Consider the following 15763-nt stretch of genomic DNA (forward strand, 5'->3'; position numbering starts at 1 on the left):
GGAGCAAGGCAGGTGCTGGAAGCAGTGAAGATGCAGATTATGGGGAGAGGCAATAAAGGGCAGCTTGGTACCCGTGGGCTGGAACCCTTCGAAGTGAGGATGTACCTGTGGGGAGATGTTTGGATGAGGATTTTGGTATCTCAGAGAAGTACCTGGCTGTCTCTATCTCTCACGCCACATCCCTGTGCTCCTGGGTGCTCGCAGTGGTTGCCCTGCCTGTAGGTGACACCCAGAGGTATGGGTGACCATCAGCTTAGGTGGAGCCACTGGCCATTGGTATTTTTCCCTGGGGAGCTCAAGTGATGCTGTGGAGCTGTTGCCATGTGTCGCTCCTCCACCTTCTTCCCCAAATGGTACAAGGAGCAGCTGTTTCCCTAAACGAGGAGAAAGCTGGGCCATGGGTACCTTTTGGGACTTCTTTGAATGGACCTTGAGCAGGACTCTGGTGGAACTGGACAGCCCATCAGGCCACAAGTCCAGGCACACAACGCTGGGGCTGAGTTAGGAGCTGCTCTGAAAACCTGCTCTTGTCTTTTTGTCCAGGCATGAGAGGGTCTCTAAAAGATGAAACATGGTCCCTTGGGCTTCTGTCGTGCTGCAGCTGCTCCCCACGCTGGGCTCCTCCAGTGGAGGGTGGGATTGGGAAATGTCCCCATGGCAAATGTGCCCTCCCCAGTGGTGCTTCGTGTTGTGTCTCTGGGCTTTCTCATTCTCCTGGTGGCATCTGACTCTTCCTTCAGTCATGCTGCTTGCTCAAGGTACTGATGTACCCAAAAGGATCTTGGTCTTTTTGGAAGCTGTGGGTGTGTGAGGAGGCACCACTCATGAGCGCAAGCCTGGCCGACCTGCTTCCATGATATGTCTGCTTGAAAACTGGGCCTCTACAGATAAAAGGACACTTTCTCCTCTTTTTTTCGTTCTTGATAACAGAGAAGGTGCCTGTTCTCCTGCAGCATTGGGTAGGACCTCATTTGTCTGTGCTCCTTGGGGCAGTGGAGGATGTTTGTCTGGTCCATTCAGGGCTGATCGTCATCACCTGGTGGGAGCTGAGACTTAAATAGACTCTCCTGTGAGCCCCAAACCTCAGTGAGGAGCAGCTGGAGGCAGAAATGAGTGGTGGGTTTGTGGTGAAGCTGCCTGGACGTGGGATCGGACACCAAGCTGGAAAGGTCTGAATGTGTTTACACGTGCATAAATCCAAAATAAGTCCTCAACTTTTAAAACAGTTGCTTGGTGTTTATACTGGCATGAGTAAGATGAAAATCCAGTTTGAGGTGTGTTTTTGTGTTTGTTTTTTTGTTGTTTTTTTTTTTTTTTTTAAAAACATAATTGGCAGTAAACTGACCACAGCCTAAAGGTATTTTGTGTGCGCGAGGGGTTGGTGATGCAGTAGTCTTTGCAAGACTGCCAGCGTGTTTTCAGCCCTGACGTGGCATTTGCTGGCAAACTTGAGCAGGAGCTTTTTAAATCTCAGGCAGCGTCTGAAGGTAATGGGGGTGCTAATGCTTCAGGAGAGGTGTCTGTCAAGCCTGGCAGTTTCCCCATCCTCCAGGCGGAAAATACCATGTCTCTAATTTGCCCGGCAGGAAGGGAGCTGTAAATCTCATGCAGATTACCGCGCTCGTTGTTGTGGTTTGCTAAATCCACACTTCTCTTCCTTGTAGCCGGGCCTTTAATATTAACATCTTTAATTTCATTTATAAATTCACTGATCGGCTTTCATTAGTCATCCCGTTAATGATCCCAGGCAAGAAATTTGTCATTTGACGTCAAAAGGCAGATTAAGGGACTTCCAGAGCCTTGGGAAACGGCTTCATGCTGCACTGGAATTATAGCGGTTGGCATACGAGGCTAATACTATGTATAATTTGCATCTGCTGCTCAGGGGATGAGTGATTATTTTATATATTTAGCCGAAAACAAGAGCATTTCTCAATCATGAATGGCGCTACATTTCCTGCAAACTCTGCAGTATTATGAATCATTGGGCTATAAACATCTCGTTGCCGGCGTGCCTGGTTTCGCGTTACCGCGGTGGTGAAGCCCTGGAGGGTCGGATCCTGACAGCTCGTCTCCGCCTTTGGGGGGGTTTTACTGCACGCACAGCTAATTGAAATTAAGAAGTTCCCTCAATACGAGCTGGAAGGGACCGAGAGTGGGTTAAGCCAAGATTGAGCGTCTTCAGTCTCTGCTCTCCCCTGAGAGGTGAGGGTGTTGGTAGGGTTTGGAGATGGGTGTCTTAAGGCATGAAAATGGGGGAAAAAACCCTCACAATATTTGCTCAAAACATCTGGAAAAGAGCAGAGTTGGAGTGAAAATTGATGAGATGTAGCACCCCCAGGCACTGGTCCATGCAGGTCTGTCATGATGAGGCTTTACGGATGTTAGGAGCAACCAGCGTGCTGGAAGAAGCCTTATCTTGTCCAGCCATTATTTGTGATATCCCACAAATCTCCAGGGGCTGAGATAAGGAACGAGGAGGCTTACTGTGCAGAGAGAGCATGACATGAGTGGGCTTGGGGTTACAAGGCTTTTTTTCTTTTTTTCTTTTTTTTTTTTTTTGATAGTGAATGTTGCAGCCATGTGTAACCCGATTTATAAAGAGGTCCCCTCCCATTCTGGCCACCTTCAAAGCCTGTCAGCAGCCCCAAATTCCCTCCTCTGGGCAGGGCTTCCTTCAAGATCGGTGTGCTGCAGGCAGCTCTCCATGAGGTTGAACAGAGACAATTTTATCCATCGTGTACCAAAAGCACTTACCGAGCTGGTTTTGCTCAGCCATCGTTGGCCTGAGTGGGAAACATCTATATGAACTGGAGATAACGGTTGTACCGTGTGTCAAGGGCAGCTCTGGGGGAGTCTGGAGGTAGGCGACAAACCTGGCCGGGCGCTACAGGCTGACCTACGCCATCTGGCATTTTGATTACCGGTGTGTGAATCTGGCCTGGGTGGGAAATGATGGCGTGGGTGAATCTAGCTGCGATGAAGGGCAACCAAGCTGGTGAGAGGTCTGGAGCACATGTCTCATGAGGAGCAGCTGAGGGAACTGGGGGTGTTCAGCCTGGAGAAAGGGAGGCTGAGAGGAGACCTTATCACTCTCTACAACTACCTGAAAGGTTGTAGCCAGGTGGGGGTTGGTATCCTCTCCCAAGTAACAGGCAACAGGACAAGACGACACAGCCTCAACTGCACCAGGGGAGGTTTAGACTGGATATCAGGAAAAATTTCTTCACAGGAGGTGTTGTCAAGCATTGGAACAGGCTGCCCAGGGAAGTGGTGGAGTCACCATCCAGGGAGGTATTTAAAAGATGGGTAGAGGTGGTGCTGAGGGACATGGTTTAGTGGTAAACTTGGCAGTGCCAGGTTAATGGTTGGTCTCGATGATCTTAAAGGTCCCTTCCAACCTAGAGATTCTGTGATTCTAGGTGGACATGAGGCAGCCAGAGATTGCAAAGATGTGAGGAGATGGAACCCCTCAAACTCCTGTCTGCAAGGATGAAGGGTGACCCACAGGCCTTCTGCTCTTACCAAAACAGCAGCAAAACCTACCATCCATCCTTAATCTGTTGCTCAGCTCTCTGCTTTACTCTTTCCTGCATTAAATTAACAAGTGGTGGCCAGACTCTGATAGAATCATAGAATGGTTTAGGTTGGTAGGGACCTTGAAGATCATCGAGTTCCGACCCCCCTGCCATAGGCAGGGACACCTCCCACTAGACCAGGTTGCCCAAGGCCACGTCCAGCCTGGCCTTCAACACCTCCAGGGATGGGGCCTCAACGACCTCTCTGGGCAACCTGTTCCAGTGCCTCACCACCCTCACAGTGAAAAACTTCTTCCTAATGCTCAATCTGAACCTGCCCTCTTCCAGTTTAAAGCCATCCCCCCTCGTCCTATTGCTACATGCCCTAGAAAGAAGTCCTTCCCCCGCTCTCCTGTAGGCCCCGTTTAGGGACTGGAAGGCCGCAATAAGATCTCCCTGGAGCCTTCTCTTCTCCAGGCTGAACACCCCCAACTCTTTCAGCCTCTCCTCATAGGAGAAGTGCTCCAGCCCCTCGGATCATCCTCGTGGCTCTCCTCTGGATATGCTCCAGCAGGTCCATGTCCCTCTTATGTTGGGGACTCGAGAGCTGGATGCAGTACTCCAGGTGGGGTCTGAGGTGAGTGGAGTAGAGGGGCAGAATCACCTCCTTTGACCTGTTGGTCACGCTTCTTCTGATGCAGCCTAGGATATGGTTGGCCTTCTGGACCACAATTGCACACTGCTGGCTCATATTGAGCTTCTCGTCAACCAGCACACCCAGGTCCTTCGCCTCAGGGCTGCTCTCCAGCCATTCCCTGCCCAGCCTGGATTATTTGTGCTTGGGATTGCCCCAACCCAGATGTAAGACCTTGCACTTGGCCTTGTTGAACTGCATGAGGTTGGCTTGGGCCCACCTCTGCAGCCTGTCCAGGTCCCTCTGGATGGCATCCCTCCCCTCCAGTGTGGCTACCTCACCAAACAGCTTGGTCTCATCGGCCAACTTGCTGAGGGTGCACTCAACCCCACTGTCCATGTCACCGACAAAGATGTTGAACAGTACAGGTCCCAGTACCAACCCCTGAGGACTGACACTCATCACTGATCTCCACTTGGACATTGAGCTGTTTACTGCAACTCTTTGAGTGTGACCGTCCAGCCAGTTCTTTGTCCACCGAGTGGTCCATTTGTTGAATCCAAGTCTCTCCAATTTAGAGACCAGGATATCGTGTGGGACACTGTCAAACACTTTGCACAAGTCCAGGTAGATGACATCAGTTGGTCTTCCCTTGTCCACTGCTGCTGTAACCCCTTCGTAGAAGGCCACCAAATTTGTCAGGCATGACTTGCCCTTGGTGAAGCCATGCTGGCTGTCACCAGTCACCTCCTTTTTTTCTATGTGCCTCAGCAGGGTTTCCAGGAGGATCTGCTCCATGATCTTGCCAGGCACAGAGGTGAGACTGACTGGCCTGTAGTTCCCTGGGCCTTCCTCATTTCCTTTTTTGAAAATAGGGGTTATGTTTCCCCTTTTCCAGTCTGCAGGAATCTCGCCAGACCTCCACGACTTCTCAAATATGATGGCTAGTGGCTTAGCGACCTCATCCGCTAGGTCCCTCAGGACCCGCAGATGTATCTCATCAGGTCCCATGGACTGGTGCACCTTCAGATTCCTCAGGTGGTCTCGCACTTTATATTCACCTACAGTGGGCGGTTCCCCATTTTCCCAATCCCTGCCTTTGCATTCTGCGTCATGGGCAGTGTGGCTGCAGTCCTTGCCAGTGAAGACTGAGGCAAAAAAGTCATTGAGTACCTCAGCTCTGTCTCTGTCCCAGGTAACCAGTTCTTGCGTTTCCTTCTGGAGAGGGCCCACACTTTCCCTACTCTTTCTTTTCTCGCTGACTTACTTAGAGAAGGATTTTTTGTTTGTCTTAATGTCCCTGGCCAGATTTAGCTTGTCTAACCTGATCCCTGGCTGCTCGAACAATTCCTCTGTATACCTCCCAGGCTATCCGCCCTGTTTCCACTCCCTATAGGCCTTCTTTTTCCTTTTGGTCATGTCCAGGAGCTCCTTGTTCATCCATGCAGGCCTCCTGGCTTTTCTGACTGCCTTCCTCTTTGTAGGGACACATCGCTCCTGAGCTTGGAGGAGGTGGTCCTTGAATATTAACCAACTTTCTTGGAGTCCCCTTCCCTCCAGCGCTTCATCCCATGGCACCACACCAAGCAGATTCTTCAAGAGGCTCTTCAAAGTCAGCTCTCGCAAAGTCCAGGGTGGTCAGTTTGCTGTGCACTCTCCTCGCTGCCTCAAGGAAAGCAACTCTCTGAGGTCGCTCCTTGAAGCTGTGAGCTGAAAAAATAGCAACTCATTTGCAACATGGAGGAATATTGCACAGGAATTGGGTCCTAGAGCGAGGGGTGTTGGGGCCCCCATGGCAGCAGAGGGGTGCGTGGGTGAGCCGTGGGTGGTGGATCAGAAGATCAGCTGATGGCACTTCTACTGACCAGAGTCTCTGGGGACTAGAGCTACGTGAAAACAGAGATATCTGGGTTTGATGATGATGAATATTTTCTGGTTCACTGGCTGAAAACTTATTTTCCTGGTTTTATATTGTCTTTGAGGTTTTTCAGCAAACTAGAGGTGGGGGGAGGGAGGGGGAGAAGACTTTTAAATGGTTCATTTGAAGTGAGATGAAATAGGCCGCAACCCCAGAAGTGAAATGGTATCTTATGGCAGAAAATGAAACAGCGTCATCATAATCTTTCAGTTGTGTTTTTCGTACAGAAATGTTTCACCTAGGTGTAATTTTTTTTTTTTTTTTTTCATATCTGAGAGATGGGTTCAGTGTTTTGTACTGACTTGGAAAGCACTCGGTGGTCAGGAACAGACTGCCCCAGTCCTCTGTGTTCTTGTACTGTGAAAGTGTGTTGTAACTTCAGTGTGTGTAGGAATCGGATTTATTTAGTCAACAGAAAGTTCTTTAATGCCTGAGATGAGTCTTGGAGAAGCAAAGGCTGCGTTCCCGGTGCGGGAGGTGGCAAAACGTAGTTGGTCCCTTACAAAATAAGGAAGGTCATGTCAGCCCCTGCCTCTCTTTCCTTCTCACCTCTCTTGGCAGGGAGGGTGGGTTTCCACGCTTGCGAGGACCGAAGGCAGTTTCCAAAATGAAAATGAAGTCTGAGATCTCGAATGGGATGTGCAACCACTGCTTTGCTCCTCACTGGGCTCACCCACCTGAGCTACTTCAGCCTGCAGATCCAGTTAGCAACTTCTCCACAGCCTTTTTTTATTTGGGGAGGAAAATATGTCTGGCATGTGTGATTACTAGTTTGCTGGTGGAAATCCTGGCTATTTTGCCAAAGGAGACCATAGAAGTACCCTGGAGATAAGGATGTATTGTCTTGCCCCAGGGTCATATACAAGAGAGATGGCACGTGATGCCATCCAAGTGCTTCTATAGGATGTACGGGTGTCCTGGGGAGGGAAAATATTACCAGGAGGTAGTTACAAGCTTAGAAAAATAGGACATGGACCAAGGGGAAGGGGGCAAGGTAACCTCCCCTCCCCCCATCCTTTGGACAGAAAGCAGCTCCTCCTGAAAGGTGTTGAGGTGCTGTTAGGGAAGCCGGAGTATGCTTGTTAGGTGTCCAGTGTGACTCTGTTCTTCCTGTAACAAGCAATTTTGAGCCCCACTAACAAAATCAAGGGCCAGACCTCAAAAACATCCAGGGAGCTCATAGCAGTTTTTGGGATATGTTACACTGGCTCAGGCATTCATCCAGACTGTGTGGGACCAGCTGTGCTGAACCCCTGTCCTTCTCCTGGGATTCCGTATCCACAGCCCAGCATCTCTCATTGGACAGCTTTCTATTAGAAATTAAGCAATGAGAGGAGGTCTTTTCAGCCTGCGATGACCTCGGTGCTGGCAGACCCAGGCTTAGACCCCTCCTCTGGCTCTCTGCAGAGACACAACATTTGCTACTCTTCAGAAAATGCATTATGAGGCGGGTCATATTCTAGCTGAGAAGTCCTCCTGGCCAACACTGCTGTTGGTATTACCTTCACTTGATTTCTTCACCTTTACCTCTCTTTTTTTTTCCCACCATCTTTTTAAGTATTTGCCATGTTTTCCCCCATGGATGGGATGGGTTTTTTGAATTGCTGCATCCTCACAGGCACCAAAGTCTTCCTCTGGGGCTCAAGCCTGCTGGAAACCCTTGAGATGCTCAACCACGCTGGTCTGGTTGGTGGAGGGGAGAGTAAAGCATTGCTGTCCATGAGATAGTGTGTCCAGAAGATGGAGGACCTCCTTGGGAGCTTTGTATGGGCTGAAGGAACAAGGAGGCTGAAGAACAAGTGCTGTCCTCTGGCTGTTGAGTTGGGAGATGTCTGTGATTGATGCTGTAATAACTGGTGTTGGGAATGCAGTGATGGGAAAGTCTATCTCATAACCAGAGTATCAGCTTTAAAGAACAGTTACATTGGTCATTTGGCTGGTGGAAAAGAGCATCATGGTGTGATGCCAAGTGGGCTCGAAGCACACATCCCTCATCCAGCTTCACTTCTAGAAAATATTTCTTTTTTTAGAGGGGGGCTGGTTTTGATGGATGCTTTGCAAAAAATACCAGTACAAAATACCTGCTGCTCTTTCATCACGTTGAACAGGGAGTGCTGGTGCCTCTCCTCTCCCCCACCTCCTGGTTTTGGTGCGCTGGCACAACTGCTCACAGCTTTCTGGCCCCATGATGGGAACAACCCCCTTCCCAATGTGCTGCAATTCAAATGGGTTTCTGCAAAGCATATCTATCCCCCTGTTTCCTAACTCGCTGGCTGCATCCCCTGGGGAGGCGAGGTGACATCCAGACCAGCACAAAAACCAAAGGACATCTAAGAGGTGCTGGGACACTCCTGTGAGCCAGTACCGGGCAGGCAGATGGTGCAGGGGAGGAGGGCACCAGGTACCAGGACACCCAACAACTGACCCTACTTGGAGCTGCCACCTCTGCAGAGGACTTTGGGGAGTCCTCTGTGAAAGCAGCCCATTGGAGGTAAGTTCAACGGAATGAGTGGGTGCGTGCTCTGAGCCACCCTGAGCCAAAACGCTCCACTCCAGACCATGAATAGACCCAGCTCCTGGTTGCTTTTCTTTTTTTCAGCATGAAGAACAAGTCTGTTTCTAGTGATTCTGTGATGCATGCACTTTTGCATCATGCCAGGGAGCTGGAGCTTTGAGACAGCTAACAAGTATAATGATACTTTCTGATTTAAAAAAAAAAAAAATAGAAAAAAAGGATAAAAGCCCTTTGCTAAGGTTCAGGCACCAAAAAAACTAATGACAAGGTGTTTTGTTTTGTTTTGTTTTTTTCTTACTGATGCTTGCCATGAGGGATCTGCACCCCATGTCTCCCGGGGTTTTGAGGTCCTTAAGCTGTAGGAGTTGATTTATCTGTGTGTCCACGTGCATACTGCCTTCCATGGTGAGAAAGGTGGCTTTCATCTCTGCTGTTCTGCTCTCTCCAAAGAGCAGGGCTTAAAATTCCTGGCAAATTGGCATCTGTTGGAGAGATTTTAGCTGAGCTCTGGTGCAGAAGTGCTGGATGATGATGGAGGAGGGAGGGCAGGGCACAGTGGGAAGCCTGGGAGGCTCTCAGGGCAGTGGGTGATGGACCAGAAAGCCAAGGAAAACAAGTAACACACAGGGGGAGAGATCCCACAGCGCAGGCAGGGGAAGGTTGTCAGTTCTGCTTGGTAATGGTTAGGAGAACTGTGGGTCTTCACCACATCCAAGCTGGGCACAGGTTTGGTGTGGCTGTTGACTGATTTCACAATATTAAGAGAAAAGGAGACCTTTGTCAAGCAAATTGAGCTGCTCAGTGCTTTGGTTGAATGAGTTACCACTTGTCACGCTCCTGAATATCCAATTTTCTTGATGACAACTCTGCTCAAGCTGCACCTGTAATACCAGGGCATCTCTGCTTTTAAAACCACAAGCAGGATAATGTGGGGCTTTACACTGCTGTGCTGCTACCCCAAAACATGGAGAGCAGAAATCTATATACTCCATTAGAGCAGAAGAGCGAATGACCTGAACCCAAGGGTCCCAGGAGGAAGTTTGCCATCCTTATGGCTTTTGTTCTTTCTCTAAAAAATAAGGATGAGCCCACTGTAAAATATCAGAAATCAAGATTCACCCATCCAGTTCTCTGTGTAAGAGTATTCAGGGCTTGGTGACTGCCTGCAGACATCTCTTTGGGGCTAGGTATTTGCAGATCTGCCAAACCTTGGACAACTTCTGAGCCAGCCAGCTCCTCCTGATGGGGCTCAGTTTGGCTTGCTTGGTCAAAATGCTGCTTCTGAACGGAGGAACAGGATCAGATGCTTTGTAGTCTATGTTTCTCAAAAACACAAGAGAAATTTTAGACAAGCAGCGTGGGGCTCAGCTGGTGTTCTAGAGGCACCAGGCTTTAATTAACATCACTGAGAAGTTCAGATCCCAACTTTAATTCCTTTTTGTTTGTAACTGGGAGCTCTGAGGAGTCAACAGATTTTGTGGATTGAACAGCTGTTATTTTTTTTCCCCAGAGCTGGGTTGAATCTGAAATACACCTTTGTAATTGCTGCCTTTCTCTCTTCTACTTGATATCTGCCAGAACCACCATCCAATGGACATTACATGAGTTAGCGTTATTCATGCTGCATTATTTCAACTCAGGCAGAAGTCTTCTCCTGGATTCAGTCATTAGCACCGTGAAAAATCTTGTAATCTCTTTTCTGGTTTCTCTAAAGGTTCGGTTATGCTGCGAACTGACAATATAAACTGAAAACTCACATCTAGGATTGTTTTCGTTTCGGTCTTTGTGGGAGGTCTGGGCTGCTCGTGATGCAGAAGTGCTGTGCGCTGCACTGCTCTGTGCATGTGGGTGCATTCACAAGTGCATCCTTTGTGAGGCTAGAGGAGACTTTTCTGTGTTGTTGGTGTTTTCAGAGCTGTAATGTAGAGGTGCATACCCACTCGCTCCAGAAGATGCTATTTTTTTTTTTTTTTTAAGAGCATCTTTCACTGGTTGATAGATTTGCAGAATGATTCAGCTGGAAGGGACCTCTGAAGGTCTCCAGCCCAAGCCTCCTGCTCAGGGTAGGGCTGTTTTCACAGTTATTGAGTGTCTCAGGGTCTTGACCATTCAAGTATGGAGATGAAAACACCTTGATGGCTCCTGCTTGCTGGACAGCCATCCCTGGATGTGCACCCACCCTTGATGGGCAGTCAGATGGTGTGGGCAGGGGTGCAGATGTGTTCTCTCCTGCCATAAAATTCCATGTTGGATGCTTCCCTTCTGTTCTGCACAGGGGTCATCCCCTCTAAACAAGGGGACTTCCCACAGGCAAGGAGATACACTTCTGTGGTCACATCTGCACAGGGAAGATCCCAAACCACCATGGGTATGGTCCAAGGCCAAGCAGCTGTGTCCAACACATAGAGCAGAAACGGGCTCTCCCCAAAGTGCTGGACACGCTCCTGCTTACCCAAATGGCACGTGTGGGTCCAGGTGGGCAGTGAGCACAACATGCTGACCCCCAGCTCCATGGATCCCCGCTCACACCCTCTGGCCTTCCCTAAGGTTGACTAAGTGCTTTTGGTCTCATATCTTCATTTCTCCATCTGTACAATGCACCAGTGCCCATCTTGCAGGCCGCTGGGTGTAAAATTCAGGGAATAAGGAAAATGCAGATACTTCTTCTCCTTTGTAGGTACAATTCCTGGGGAAAATGTAAATGTGGATGGAGAAAAGTGTATTTCTGGTTTTCATCCCCCTTTCTGTGGTCGCTATTGAGGAAGCATGTTTGCAGGAGATGTCTGAAGAATTGTACGTAGCCATAAAAATATGGTCATATGTCTCTGCTTTCTTCAGGAAATAGATCTAGAAATTAACAGAAAGTTGACAAAGCTGAGATTTTTGGATGAAAAATAAAAACCCAAATTCTTTTAGTGTGACATACATATACATTAAGAATGGTTTTAACATTATTTTGTTTTAATCCAGGGGAGGCACTTTCCCAAGATCACCCACTGCAGTAGTGGGAAGAGTGACTCAGGTCCCATCTCCTCTCTGAAATCTGCTTAAAAATAATGATCTGGGGGAAAACCTGGCTGCTGACACTAACTGTATGACTTCCTTATCTGGCTGGTCTGATCAATAGTTTTGCTTTCCCTATGAGCCTGATAGATCTTGAATTTTTGAGTCTGACAGCGACTCTTTGCAGTGCCGGCCGATACAGGGCCGTGGAGACTTGTGGCTACTTCTCAATAGCAGGGGATTTATAGAATCATAGAATCAGTGAGGTTGGAAGGGACCTTTAAGATCATCAAGTCCAACCATTAACCTACCCTGATAAAAACACCACCACTCCTAAACCATGTCCCTAAGCACCTCATCTACCCTTTTCTTAAACACCTCCATGGATGCTGAATCCACCACCTCTCTGGGCAGCTTATTCCAATGTTTAATAACCCTTTCAGTGAAAAAATGCTTCCTAATATCCAATCTAAACCTGCCCTGACATAACTTGAACCCGTTTCCTCTTGTCCTATCACTTGTCGCCAGGGAGAAGAGGTCAGCTCCCATCTCTCTAAAACCTCCTTTCAGGTAGTTGTAGAGGGTGATAAGGTCTCCCCTCAGCCTCCTCTTCTCCAGGCTAAACAACCCCAGATCCCTCAGTCGTTCCTCGCTTACTTCATTTGTTGAAGTAAATCAGATCTGGAGTCACTGAGAGGGAATTAATGTGAAATGCCTTCGTGTTAGTTTTACAGGCACTTTAATAGGCATAACTACGCTATTAAAGTGATCTGCCTGTATTTAACTCTTATTTGTACTTGAGCGGAATAAATGTTTTTCTTTAGGAAAGATGAATTTTACAGAGTAAAAGAGCTATTATAAAACTCCCAAATGCCTCAGCAATAATGACGTGACAGCTTGCAGCTTGAAACCCATACTCCTTATACTGTGATAGTGCCTTAAAGTCCTATTTCATCCCCTCTTCCACCTCCTCTTCTCCCTCACCCCAATTACACTTCCGAAGTGTCTCTGAAATGATGGCGTTGGGGCACACAGCTGGTTAGACCTCGGGTGGTCACTCGCAACTAAAATTGTCATATTGCTTCAGCAGAGCAACTCCTGACTTCAACCCAAGTCAGCTTCTTCATGTTGTTGTGTTACATGGTGGAGAACATCCTCACCTTGATATCCAACCAGGACTTTGGTAAATTAAGGCTCTATAAGAAGTTGCAGCTTGTACTGGCCTGGTATAGACATGAGCTGGCTGCATCCTTGGATTTAGGTTATTTGTGCTAATGAGTAGGAAAAGTGGTTTATGATATTTTTTTATTGGTAGGTCCTCCTTTGGCCATGAGTGGCAGTAGCTATACCACTTTTTTTGGTAGAAGTAGGGAGAGAAACTGCAGGTGAGGTGGGCCATGCCAGGAGGGTATAGGCAGATGATGGGTAGGCAGCTGCATTGCTCACTTCCCTGCTGTGTTGACCACCAGATCCTCAAATCTGCTTCCCAGCTGGGCACAGAGACCAAGGGGGGGGGGGCAGCGTTGGTGGCTGTTGGATTGTGAAAAGCAGAAGGAGGGATAGACCCAATGGACTGGGGTGAGCTTGTCCAGATCCAATGTCCATGAGTCCAGCAACAGGGAGGATCTTGTAACATCTTTAACTCCTCCATACTGTCTTTGTGGCAGGCAATGGGGTGAAAACCCTTTAATCTTGCTCATAAAGTGAGAAGCGAGGGGAAGAAATTCATGGCTGGGGTTGAGGGCTGGAAGTTGAGACAGAACAACCCTACTGAAATCAGTGTCTTGCTTTGGGGATTTTTTTTTTGTGAATCTTCTTTCTTCCCCCCCCCCCCCCCCCCCCCCCCTTGGCTCTATCTTTCAACTGAAGCTCCTGCAGATTTGTCACAGGCCAGAAAAACTTAAGCCATGATTTGTAGAAGATGAATGGACTTTTAAAATCAATTTTGTGGTCCCTGGTGTCAGCGGGGTGCCAATCACTCTGTGCTGGTGCTGTCTGGGCTCCTCTGCCGGTATCATTAGGAGGCGCAGGCAGCATTCATTACAGGGAGGCTGAGTCTCGTTGCCTGTTAATGGAATTGAGCTGCCTGACCTTAATGTGTGACTGATATTTAATTTGAAGTTTCTTTGGACACCAGCAGGCTGTCACGGAAACAATACAGGCCCAGTGACACAAAGCCTTAGCCCCGAGAAGAGACCAATATAAATTAAATTTAGTAATTAGTAAAAATCCTTGGGGCCTTGAGGTCACAGGTGGAAATAAAAAGTGTATTTTTTTTTTCTGCTTTGCAACTTCATGGGTTCCTGGTAGTGTCTCGTGTGCTGTGGGGAGAAATGTGGTACAGTCTGGCACCCTCGACTGGTGGGAAACTTTGAGGTGCTCCTGCCCCAGAGCCATCTTCATCACCCTCCTGGTCTCCTTAGCTTCGCTGAGGTGCGCAGGAGAGACACCCTGTACCCCTGAGACCCTCATCCATGGGGTGTCTCCAGATGCACATGTCACCCTATGGGTGTGTGTTACATGCAGTGATTGGGCTCCCTGTGGTCCCCATCCACCCTCAGGGATAGTCGCCTGCTAAAAATCCATGGGTAGCCAGAGTAGATGGGGTCACCCCCCCATCCCTGGTGGTCAGTTGCAGTTGTTGCTCTGGTGGGAAGTGCAGATGGCAGGTTGATTTGGTATGATCTACCCTGGGACTGGAGAGCTTGCACTGATTTGGGGTGCTCCCTCCGTGAGGTTGTTCACTGTTGAGAACATCTGTGCAGCTGGGGCAGAAGCTGGGTTGGTGGGGGCTGTTTTCCTCCCTTCCCGTGGGATTTTCAAGACTGTGGGAAGAAGTACAAACCTCTGCCTGTGGCTCAGGGCTTTGGGGTCTGCCTGGGACCCAACACTGGCCAGTCCCTGCCCTGTGACTGCCAAAGATAGAAGGTACTAGTAGGTGTCCAGGCTGGCCCCATGAGCCGTGCTTGCCCCTTGGTGTAGCAGGGCAGGCAGACGAGGGGGTTCCCAGCATGGGGCTCTTGCAGGAAAACGTAAAATTGGAGAACAAACCCACCATCCCAGATGTTTGGCAGGGAAAAGCGTGGTCTCTCCTCAGTCTGGAGCAGCTGAAGATATCTCTCCAGAGCCAGGAGGAAACTCTGGGCCGGCGTGGTGCCAGCTAAAAGATTGAACTGCAATTTCCAAAATGCCTCCTGAACATCTAGGGCCATGATGTTGTAAAAGGTGCTCTGTCATCCTTGGGGAAGGAAAGGTCTCTACTCCCCAGGATGCAGGGGTGATACAGACAGACAAAGCTGAGCTGTCTTATGGTCTGTAAATATCATAGAATCATAGAATCAGTGAGGTTGGAAGGAACCTTTAAGATCATCAAGTCCAACCATTAACCTACCCTGATAAAAACACCACCACTCCTAAACCATGTCCCTAAGCACCTCATCTACCCTTTTCTTAAACACCTCCAGGGATGGTGAATCCACCACCTCTCTGGGCAGCTTATTCCAATGTTTAATAACCCTTTCAGTGAAAAAATGCTTCCTAATATCAAATCTAAACCTGCCCTGACATAACTTGAACCCGTTTCCTCTTGTCCTATCACTTGTCGCCAGGGAGAAGAGGTCAGCTCCCATCTCTCTAAAACCTCCTTTCAGGTAGTTGTAGAGGGTGATAAGGTCTCCCCTCAGCCTCCTCTTCTCCAGGCTAAACAACCCCAGATCCCTCAGTCGTTCCTCATAAGGTTTGTCCTCCAGACCCTTCACCAGCTTTGTAGCCCTTCTCTGGACACGCTTCAACACCTCAATGTCCTTCTTGTAGTGAGGGGCCCAAAACTGAACACAGTACTCGAGGTGAGGCCTCACCAGTGCCGAGTACAGGGGGATGATTACTTCCCTAGTCCGGCTCACCACACTATTCCTGATGCAGGCCAGGATGGTGTTGGCCTTCTTGGCTGCCTGGGCACACTCCTGGCTCATGCTCAGCCGGCTGTCCACCAACACCCCCAGGTCCTTTTCTGCCAGGCAGCTTTCGAGCCACTCCGCCCCCAGTCTGTAGCGCTGCATGGGGTTGTTGTGACCCAAGTGCAGGACCCGACACTTGGCCTTGTTGAACCTCATACCATTGGCCTCAGCCCATCTGTCCAGCCTGTCCAACCTCCCTGGGGCTGATCCAATCCTCTC

General features: G+C 48.9%; 1 protein-coding gene across 1 annotated transcript in view; it reads left to right on the top strand.

The window, feature by feature from the left end:
* Positions 1 to 15763, top strand: part of ARK2C (arkadia (RNF111) C-terminal like ring finger ubiquitin ligase 2C) — a gene marked incomplete at both ends in the record, with an annotated part of 51418 nt that overhangs the window by 6050 nt on the left and 29605 nt on the right. The gene's annotated exons all lie outside the window — the stretch shown is intronic.

Source organism: Vanellus vanellus, assembly GCF_965231255.1.
Source record: "Vanellus vanellus genome assembly, chromosome: Z".
Classification (NCBI taxonomy): domain Eukaryota; kingdom Metazoa; phylum Chordata; class Aves; order Charadriiformes; family Charadriidae; genus Vanellus; species Vanellus vanellus.